The following is an 11,266-nucleotide window of genomic DNA, read 5'->3' as shown; positions in this document are numbered from 1 at the left end:
GTAATAAATAAAAATAAATAAATAATTAAAAAAAAATCCACACTTTCTCTTCAATGAGTATATGAATCCTTTGCCTGGGCACTAGAGACAGGTTTGCTTTGTGGAGGAGGGTGGAGGGAGGGCGAGGCTGGCATAGCATGTGGTGCAGAGGATTGAACCCTGTGCTTGCGCTGGCATAGCATGTGGTGCAGAGGATTGAACCCTGTGCTTGCCTAAGCTTGTCTAAGCAGGCGCTTTCAACTGCTGAGCTATCTTGCCAGCCAGTGACATGTTTCTTTTAAGCCCAAGGTTTCATGAACTTGGCCTTTCATGAACTTTAAGGTAAGGATCCTCCTTACCTTAAAGAAAGCTTCTGATAACTTCTGACCTATCCATTTGTAAATAAAAAACTGTAGTGGGGGTTTTGGGGAGGGTTTGTATATTTTTAGGGAAGGGTCTACAGGGTTTTCAGGGTCTCACTACTAGATCAAAGTCACAGTGATCGGCCTGTTTACAGCCTCCTAGAGCTGGGATTACAGGCAGGCGTCACCACACCCTGTCTCAATTGCCATGGGGGGAGGGGGGAGCAGCAAGGCAGGCCAGGGGATCGAACCCCTGGCTGCTGTGCCTGCTTGCAGACGCTTTAATCTCCTGGCTCTTTGGCCAACCTTTGTAGTTTGTTTGTTTTGTTTGTTTTTTTTAATATACTCTAGTCTGTTAAAAATTTGACAGGTGGATGTGAAGGTGCTGGCCTTTATCTAAAGCTACTCAGGAGGCCAAGGCAAGAGAATCAATTGAGCTCAGCAGTTCCAGGTATGAGACAGTTATCTAAAAAAAAAAAAAAAAAATCTGATGCAGACCTGTCATTCATTCCAGAATTATCTGTCTAGGCCCACCAGATTTGAGGTTCTAGTAGAGCTCTTCAAGAAACATGGTGAGAAAAAAGATTGAATGGGCAAGGCCTCTGTTTTAAGTAAGATGGTTAGAGAAAACTAGTGACAAGTAAAGTGATAGTTGATCAGCCTCCTGATGAAAAAAGATGTGAAATGCTTTTAGACACAACTTCACATATAGGGCTTTCGGGTTACAGACCCCCGTGAATAAGCCTCCAAATTCCATGTTATGATCCTTTCTCTACAGCCCTGCAAGGGCTATTTCTGTACTGCCCATACTAGAATTTGAGACACATGCTTATTCTTAGAATACATGTGGGATGACAGTAGTAATTGAAGTTTTAAGAGACAGAATTATACTCATCAACCTTCAGAGACAAATTGTTTAACTTTTTACTGTTTTTCCATCACTGCTTTTTTTTTTGGACGTATGAGTATACATTCGAACTGGTTTTTACCTGTGCTCCAGAAAGACTTGATTTTCCTAACATTTTACACCATGCTATGATATTGTAGGGACAGAGGGTTCTTGTAGGTAGGGAAAGATAGGATAAAAGCTTTGGGGCCAGGGATATAACTCAGTGGCCCAGTACCTGCCTGGCAAGTGCAAGGTCCTGAGCTATGTCCCAGTAAAAAAAAAAAAAAAAAAAAAAAAAAATAGTGGATGGGGGAAGGACTTACCAAAAGCAGTTTCTGCCCTCACAGGTAGAGTGCAGTTAGAGTAGCTAGAAAAACAAAGGAAGGAAAAGCTAGCTAGGCTTGGGAGAGGTACCAAACAACACTATTACCAGGAAAGCCAGCTCCCCTCACCCACCTGACAAAATGCAAACCACCTAATGACACTTTTATCTAGTACGTAAGACACACACACGTACATGTATACACATGTATGTATTTTCTCACTTTAGCATCATTAATAATATTACACCAGATACTCATGTGTACACATATCCCCTTTACTTAATCACTAATTAAGCTGCCTTCCTAAGAGGCCCTCCCCCTTTACTTTTTCAGTACCAAGGGACAGAAAGAAACCAAATGGCCAGAAGGCACAGAATGGCCAGAAGAGACAGACAGAAAGCTAAAGGCCAAATGGCCAAAAGATCAAAGATCACCCAGAGAACTGATAGACAGTGATGCGTGCCCATGTCGTCTTTCCCATATAAGGAGCTGGAACTAAGCTTGTGGACTTTTGGCTCTGAAGCCCCCTACCATCTCACAGTAGCTGTCGGTCTTCTTTCTTTTCCATCATTTTTCCCCAGATAAACCATCTTTTGTTACACTAAACTTTGCCTTTTTTTAGTTTTTTACTGCAGGGTCTAGGATCACTGGAAGCTGCGTTTTCAGTGGAGTGGCTGGTGGCTTGGCGAGGTGTGGTGCAGGAGCTGTCCACCCTGGTCATGACAGTGTGAGTAAGAAGGTTAATTTTACCCTCTGCTAAATCAATTGAAAACAAAATTAAAAGCCTACTTGCAAGGGATGGAACCAATTCAGATATTAATGTGGTTTCAAAATAATACTAATAAAACTATTGTTTATTAAACATTAAATGCATAGTAAATGGAAAAATTGGATGAAACTACCTTTATAGTCTTTTGCCGTGTTCACCCCCTGCCCAGCCAATTATTTTGGCATATGTCAGACTTGAAAAATATTTTTCAGTGTCTTTTTGAAAAAACTGAAGGAGCTAACTTTTTCTTGAAGAACATTATGCTAGGTACTTAAATTATATCTCTTCTAATACTAGGACTAGCCTTGAGATGTAGGCATTATGAGACCCATTTTAGTAACTAAGACATTGAGATTCCAAAAGATTGTGACTTACCTAAGGCAATGAAATGCTAGAAAACACAAATTTTGAACTCAGAACTTTGTGATCCTATTTCTTTTTTCTTCAAACCATGCTACTTTAAAATAAATTTTTTTAGGGGGGTCTGCCCCTTAGCTCAGCTCTTTGTGCCTGCTTCAACACAGCAGTCAGGCTCAGGTTGCTGCGGTTCGATCCCTAGAACTCAAGCCAGCCAAACCTGCCCTGAAGGCATTCAGAGAAAAAAAATAACTTTTTTTATATGAGGTCTCACTATGTCATTCAAGCAAGCGTCAAACTTCTGGGCTTATGTAGTTTTCCTGCTTCAGCCTCCCCAGTAATTGAAACCACAGGTATGTAACACTGTACCCAACTTTGTTATTTAAAAGAGAAAGATGAGTGTCTAGCCAAACAGTTTTCTATATTGGTTTTAGGACTTTTACTATGAAAACATAACTTTTTAAAAAATTTTGAGACAAGGTCTCATTATGTAGTCCAGGATGGCCTCAAATTCATGGCAATCCTCCTGCCTCAGTCTCTCAAGTGCTACTACTATAGACGTGCCACCACACCCAGCTGAAAACATAACTTTAAAGTGACATGTGGCAATTTTGGATCTTCTCTATATTTTTACTTCTTCCTCGTAATTTGCCATCTGTTGAAGAAAAAAAAAAAAAAAAAATGAAGGACCAGCCAAATGGCTCAGCAGATTAAAGCAACTGCAAGTAGGTGCAGGGGCCAGGGGTTCGATCCCTGGGCCTGCCTTGCTGGCCCCGCCCCTGGGGCACACTGAGACAGCAATTGAGACTGGGTGTGGTGGCGTGCACCTGTAATCCCAGCTCTTGAGGCTGTAAATAGACTGATCACTGAGTCCAGTCTAGTAGTGAGACTCTGAACACCCTAGACTCTTCCCTAAAATACAAAAAAAAAAAAAAGTAAAAAAGAAGGAAAACTTACATACACTTCAGAGTTCATAATGTTATAAATGACTTGAATGCTACTAAGAATATTATAAAGTGTGATAGTAGCATTTTTTTTCCCCAAAGGATTCCTGACTAAATGCAACATGCTAAATTATTTTGTGGGGAACCTTTCCCTGTACATTAAGTATTTCTGCCAAAAATATTTGCTCCCAGATCATTATGGAATATTCTAACATGAATGCCCCTGGGTCTGTGTAGGCTGGCTGCTCTAGGCACTTGGTAATAGATGAAGGAAAGTTTTACAAGTGTTTACTCGGTTTTGAAGAATGAGGGCTGGTAAGATAGCTCAGCAACTAAGTACCTGCTTAGGCAAGCGCAGGGACCAGGGAAGGTTCTGTCCCCCAGGCCTCATGCCAGGCCAGACCCACCCCCAGGCCCTGTAGGCCACGACTGAGTCTGGGAGTGCTTAATTCTAGCGCTGGGAAAGCTAAAAACAGGAGAATCACTACGAGTCTGAGCTACGTAATGAGACTGTACCAAATACATATTAAAAAAAATATAGTTGAAGAATGAGATAGTAGAATCCGTGCATTTTTGTTCCTTTCATAACTTTGTTTTTTTTTTTTTTTGGTGGAACTGGGGATTGAACTCAGGCCCTTGTGCTTGCCAGGGAAGTGCTTATTCTACTGAGCCATCTCCCCAGCCCCAAAAAATTCTTTATACTTTTCTTTGATGGTAGAAAAGAAATACAGTTTTTTTTCCTTTTTTTAAAACAAAAACTGAGGGCCAGCCAAATAGCTCATACAAGCAGATGCAGGATCTGGGGTTCAGTCCCTGGCCTGCTGTGCTGGCCCCACCCCAAGGGCGCGCTGAGATGGCATGGTGAGCGTGGTGGTGCACACCTGTAATCCCAGCTCTTGGGAGGCTGTAAACAGGTGGATCACTCAGTCTGATCTAGTAGTGAGACCCTGAACACCCTATAGACCCTTTCCTAAAATACAAAAAAAAAAAAAAAAAAAAAAAACTGCCTGGCATGGAGGCACATGCCTGTAATCCCAGCCATGAGGAGGCTGAGGCAGGAGGATACCTGTGAGTTCAAAGTCATTTTGGGCTACAGAATGAGTTCAAAGCCAACCTGGACTACATAGTGAGACCCTGTCTAAAAAAGAAAAAAAGAAAGAAAGAAAATGAAAACATTCATAGTTGTGGTTTTGGCAAGATTGTCTTTGTAAGCACAATACTTTTTCGCTATATACCTCTGAAAATATTAGTTCAAGCATTAAAAATAGGCTGCCAGTTTTTAGATTCTAATATTTGTTGTAGTATGCATGTATATGTGAAGGGGAACATTTTTAAATTTTGGTCAACTTTAAATTCTCTTTCTTGGGCTAGCAAGATAGCTCAGTGGTCTAAAGCACCTGCTTAGGCAAGCTTAGGCAAGCATGCAGGGACCTTGGTTTGATCCTCAGCACCCACATGCCATGCCAGCCCCGCCCCCAGATTGGGCTGAGCTGACCCTTAAAATAATAATAATAATAAATAAAGGAAACATTTAAAAAATAAATAAATAGAAAATAAATTCTCTTTCTAAAGTTTCTTTGTTTAAATTTTCTGTTTCTTTTTCCTATTATCTCTCCCTTCTCCCCACCCCGTTTTTTCCTTTTTTTTTTTTCCCCTCTGTGCACCATTCAAACACTTTCCTGGTTGGTACTATTACAAATAATGTATTAAACTCTAAGAAATTGTCATCTTGCTATCTTAACAAATGTTAATAAGTTTGCCTTGGAGTTCTTCTCGTATTACAAATTTATTTAGCCATTTTCTGGGGTAATATAATTGAAAGCAATTCATTTATAAGGTTTTTATTTTTACTGTTTCATGTCATTTCACCCAAATAAACCCATTTGTACAACCATGTATGTGTGGGGAGTTTTTGTGGGTTTGAGTGGTTGTGTTTTTGAGTTTTGTGGCATTAAAGATTGAACCCAAGGCTTCACATATCCTAGTCAATCACTCTCACCACTGAACCACATCCCCAGGTTTTTGTTTTTGTTACAGAATTTTACTACACAGTTCAAGCTGACCTTGAACTCACTATGTAGTCTAGGCTGGCCTCAAATTCATGTGATCTCCTTCTTCAGCCTCCCTAGTACTAGGATGACAAGCAGGTGCCACCACACCCGGCCTCAGTCCTTTTTTATTTTTATCACTTTGAGACAGGTCTCAGTTACCCAAGCTGACCTTCTTGTCATGCCTGACCTGAGAGAGAATGTTTCAGCAAACATGCAGCCCTTCACAAACAACAGGAAACCACTAAAGGGCCATGCTGCCCTTGGCAAACAGAAGAGATGACCATAAAGAAAATTTAGGTCAGGACATACAGTCTCCCTGGCACTAAGAAATCCAATATTAGCTACACGTATGTACTGACCGTCCTGGGAATTTTGGTCCAAAACATTCCACCCAGATTCCTTGAGATTATAACCACAATCCCAAGCCCTATAAAAACTTAACTTCTCTTCTGGCTAGCTGTTGAAATTATTCATGATCTCAGCCTTTCTGCACCCAGACAGAATAAATCCAGTCTTGCTCACACAAAGCCTGTGTCTGGGTGGTTTCTAACACTTCTGTTTCAGCCTCCTGAGTTGCTATGTCAGCATACCCAGCTGTGTGTGTTTGTTTGTTTGTTTGTTTGTTTGTTTGTTTGTTTGACAGGAGGATCTCATGTAGGTCAGGCTGGCCTCAAATACTGATTCTCCTTCCTTAGCCTCCCTAGCTGTGGAATTACAAGCACGAACCACCACATCTGACTCAGCTATACATTTTAATATATCCTCTGACCACTGAAATATTTTCACAGCTTGCCAAGAAAGTAAAACAAAAAATAATCTTCATTTGTCTAGTGAAGAAATTTTTCTAAACACCTAATTATTTAAATGAGAGTACAAAAATGTTTGTTGGGATGCAAAATCTCCTTAAGCTAATTCTGAATCTACATGGAGACTCCTCACTAGGGCAGCTTGCCAATTTACCCATCAGAGGATCATCAGTGGAAGGAAATGAAATGTACATTACTTTCTTCAGTCTTACCAGTGAGGAAAGTTTGATGGATGGGGAAAATTGGGGACTTTAGTTTTCATTTAATGTATGAATGCCTAAACAGATAATCAAGGGATGACTCCTGTATATGTATGCTCATTGTAAATGAGTAACAATGTTCTCAACATTTCTGGCCCATGTAGCAAACTTACTCATCTGCTGTATACAAACCACCCAGTTGGGCACTAGAAAAAGACAAAAAAAGAACTTTAAGCTCTTACTATGTGCTGGGACATAATGCAAAGGAAAAAAGCTGTGGTTCTTTCATGAGATTGGGAAGGGAATCAGTCTCATAAAAATAACTTCCTAATCTTACAGATGTTAGTAAGAGTAGGTGTGTGAAGCACAGAAGGCAGCCTACTATGAGGTGTCAAAAATGGCTTCTGGGAAGAGATCCTTTAAGCCAAGAGTCAAAAGTACCTCAGAATAAAGTAAATATAAGCCTTCTCATGGAACCCACAGAGACCAACAGTCTGAAATGAGAGTTACTGTGAACTGGGTTTAAAGAACTAGAATCCAATGGGCATCTTGGAGGCAATGGAAGATTCTTTTTTTTTTTTTTTTTTTTTTTTTTTTTGAAACAGGGTCTTTTTTTTTTTGCGGAACCAGGGATCAAACTCAGACCCTTGCGTTTGCCAGGGAGAAGATTCTTTTGAAATCAGTGCAAACTAAAGATTTTTAGTGAGAGTGACAGAAGATATATTTTCAAAAGATTGTTCAGACTTCAGTGCAAGAAATTCAGTTGAAAATGAAGTACAATCTAAAATACGGAGAATGTTTAAAAAATTATTGGAATAAAAGATACCCCTCAAATACTCTCTTGCTTTCAACACATTACCCAGCGTTCTTGCCACTGTCTAAAGCAATTCTGGAAGTCGTCCTTCTTGAGTGTCTATTTTCACAATCATGTCCACCTTATTGTTCTGAATCAGTTCATAATGTTTACTTTTCATAGTTATTTTGGCCTTGAGAAAGACCAGAAGTCACACAGTGGTAGAACTGGTGAATAAGGTAAGAGACAATATATTCGATTTTTTTTTTTTTTTTTTTTTTTAGCATATTTGGTATAGGGTCTCACTACGCAGGTCTGACTCAGTGATCCTCCTGTTTTCAGCCTCACCAGTGCTGGGATTACAGGAATGCGCTACCGCACCTGGTCTCCACCAGGCCCTGTCTGGGTGGTGTGGATCAAATCCTGGTCCCTGTGCTTACCTAAGCAGGTGCCTAGTCTGCTGAACTAGCTCGCTGGCCTGCATTGTAATATATTTAATGAGCCTGCCTTTTCTCTGAGATGGTATGTACAACCTGCATTCCAGCATATTTTTACTATACTTTTCAAAGACACTCCTGAAAGAGTACTTCCAAAACTACTTCAGAAAGTGACAAGAACAATGGCTAAGGGTGTTCTAAGAAAGGAGTACAATGTCACCCCAGTTCACAAACATTTTTGTTTACCAAGAGAAGGGTTTGGCAAAATTTCGTTTTCATTTTCCAGCTATGCATTGGGTAACAGACACAACTATGATCATTTTTCCTATAGAAGCATCTCCATCTTTTTCCAAAATCAAAGAATAAATTCAGTTTGTGAACTGAGGTGTCACTTTATTTGAGTGGGATTATTAGCAGTGTGTCTTATTGTAATAATTTTTTAAATTTAAACATTTACCATATATTTCAATTCTACCTTATATGTTCTCTGGTCCTGTGATCCTCAGCAGGCAACAACAGTTTCCTATTTTTTAATATCTATTGACAAGCTATAAAGAATATATATATATATATATATAGCCGTAAACTATTAGGATAGGGTAAGAATGAAGGTGGGGTAGGGTTGCTGTTTTATGGTTATTTTAAACATACAAATTACTGATTTCTCTTTGTTGGTTTGGATTTTGGTTTTTGGTCTTGAAATGGAATCTTGCTAAGTAGAACAGGCTGGTTTTACTTTCCTAGGCTCAAGTGATCTGCTTCAGCCTCTCAAATAGCTGAGACAACAGGTGTGTGCTAATGTGAGTCATGTAGTTTTTAAGATTTTTTTTTAACCTCCAAATGATTTTAGGTATGTGTGGTTCAACCTAATTGTATAACATGAGAGTTATATGGTTCAATTTTATGCTATACTTGGAAGGATCCAAGGAGACCTCTAATTAGAAGATTTAAAGAAAGAGAATGGTAAACCACAGAAATACCAGGGGGAAGAGCATCCCAAGCCAAGGAATAGCAAATGTAAAGGTCCCAAAACAAGAGTGTGCTTGCCCCATTTGAGGAGCAACACAGAGGCCATGTAGCTGAAGAGTAATGGGCCAGAAGAAAGAGTGGTAACTAAAACCAAATTGTACTATGTCTGGAAGACCATCATCAAAAATTGGCTTTTCTTTCTAAGTAACCTAAGCCAATATAGGGTTTAGGGAAGTAGTAGAATCTTAAGTGCATGCAGTAATCATTGTAAAATGTTTTCAACTCTGCTATTTTTTGTTTTCAACTCTGAATTTTTTTCCTAATTGCAAGGAGCAGGGGACTTGTAGCTTCTATATGACAAATAGATTAGGAAGAACAAAAATGAAATAGAAAGACCAATTAGATCACTTCAATAACTTAGGTAGCAGTGGATGTTAGATTCTGAATAAATTTTTGTCAGAGAAGAAAAATGGATCATAGAATAGATGTGAGGCTGGGCATGGTACCACATGCTGCTAATCACAGCTACTTGGAGTCTGATCCAGGAAAATTGTGGAGCCAGCTTGGTAAATTTATGAGATGCTGTCTCAAAATTTTGAAAGGGTAGTGTACTAGTTGATACATTGCGTCAACTTGAGAAGTTTAGAAGTTTAATTAAGTGACTGCAGAGAGCCAGGATTCTTTGTAAACATCCTCCAGTGCAAAAGGAGAACATGGAGATTGTGTGAGTTCTACACCCCCACTCCAGGGTAGCCTGCTTGTAATATAAGGAGGGAAGAGAAGCTTACTAGAAGCCACAGTTGCTGGCCTTCCCTTTGCTCTTTGTGTTTTCTGCTGCCATGAATTACTGCTTTCTGCCATGTACCACTCTGCCTGAGAGCCAGCCAAGTGTAGCCTGAAACCTCCACAAACTGAGCTAAATAAACCTTTCCTTAGGGCTGGCAATATAGCTCAGCAGACTAAGTACTTAGCACAGGGACCAGGGTTTGATCTCTGGCACTGCATGCTGCACCAGCCCCACTCCTGTGTGCTCTGAGCCAGCGAAGGAGTCCGGGCGTGGTGGTTCACGCCTGCAATCCCAGCACTAGGGAGGCACAAATCAGGAGGATCACTACAAGACCGAGCTGCTTAGGGAGACCCTGCTTGTGCGCGTGCGCGCGCGCGCGCACACACACACACACACACACACACCTTATAATAAACCTTTCCTTAATTTTGACTGTTGGGTATTTTGTCCCAACCATAAGAGAAAGGTAACCAAGACAGGTAGCAGTGTACCAGTGTAAAAGACCTATGTTCAATCCCCAGTGCCACAAAAAAAGAAGAAATGAATGAGATGTAAGAGAAAGAGTAATCAATAAATGTAATAACACCATATTAACAGAATCAAGGACAACCATATGAGATCATCTTAATCTAGAAAATGTTCAGCACCTATTCATGATTTAAAAGAAAAACCCTACAGAAAATTGGAATAGTTGGTCTGTATCTCAATCAGATAAAAGCCATCTATGACAAACCAATAGTCAACATCATACTAAATGGACTAAAACTAAAAGCTTTCACTGTAAAATCAGGAATAAGACTAAGGTGTTCACTATCACCACTCCTATTCAGTAGCGTTCTGGAAACAGCAGTTGAACAAGAGAAAAGAATAAACATGGAAAAGGAAAAACTTAAGTTATCTTTATTTGCAGGTGACATATCCCACATGCCCCCCAAAACTCCACCAAAAGACATTTAGATTTAATAAAAAGATTCAGTAGCATAGTTAGATACAAAGTCAACACTCAAAAACCAATAGCATGCCTGTACACAAATAGCAAACTCCTTGAGAGAAAATTAGGGAAACCACACCTTTCACAATAGCATAGAAAGTACTTTGGAACCAATCTATCAAAGGAAGTAAAAGATTGGTACATTTGGGGGCCAGGGAGATGGCTCAGTAGGATAAGCACTTGACTGGCAAATGCAAGGATCTGAGTTCAATCCCCAGTTCCGCCAAAAAAAAAAAAGAGACCAAATAGGATATCAGAAAATGGAAATCTCATTTGCTCTTGGATAGGAAGGTCCAACATAATAAAAATGTGTGTACTCCTAAAAATTTTATACAGATTTAGTGCAACCCCCAATCAAAATATTAGCATACTTCCTAGAACTAGAGAACACAATCCTAAAATTCATTTGGAACCAGAAGAAGCTTAGAATAAAAAGGGCAATACTGGGCAACAAAGCCAAAACAGGAACATTAAATTTTTTTTTTTTTTTTTTTTTTAGAAAAAAGTATATATTTAGAATTAGCCAGCTGGACTCAGTTTAGATGATCCCAATTTTGTTGGCAACATCCAATGCATCATAATCAGGAGCCAGTCGAACATATGCCTTCT

At 39.7% G+C, this 11,266-nt stretch overlaps 1 long non-coding RNA gene across 1 annotated transcript in view; it reads left to right on the top strand.

Annotated features, from left to right (window-relative positions):
- Nucleotides 1-2,722, top strand: part of LOC111817820 — a 3,765-nt gene extending 1,043 nt beyond the window's left edge. Inside the window, exons 2-4 of the long non-coding RNA XR_002821926.1 lie at nt 283-321; nt 712-792; nt 2,176-2,722. This is a non-coding gene — a long non-coding RNA (uncharacterized LOC111817820). The remainder of the gene's footprint in view (nt 1-282; nt 322-711; nt 793-2,175) is intronic.
- The last annotated feature ends 8,544 nt before the right edge of the window (nt 2,723-11,266 follow it).

The sequence above is a fragment of the Octodon degus genome, unplaced genomic scaffold, assembly GCF_000260255.1.
Source record: "Octodon degus isolate 3935 unplaced genomic scaffold, OctDeg1.0 scaffold00071, whole genome shotgun sequence".
In the NCBI taxonomy this organism is placed as follows: domain Eukaryota; kingdom Metazoa; phylum Chordata; class Mammalia; order Rodentia; family Octodontidae; genus Octodon; species Octodon degus.
This window is presented reverse-complemented; position numbering and strand designations above follow the sequence as displayed.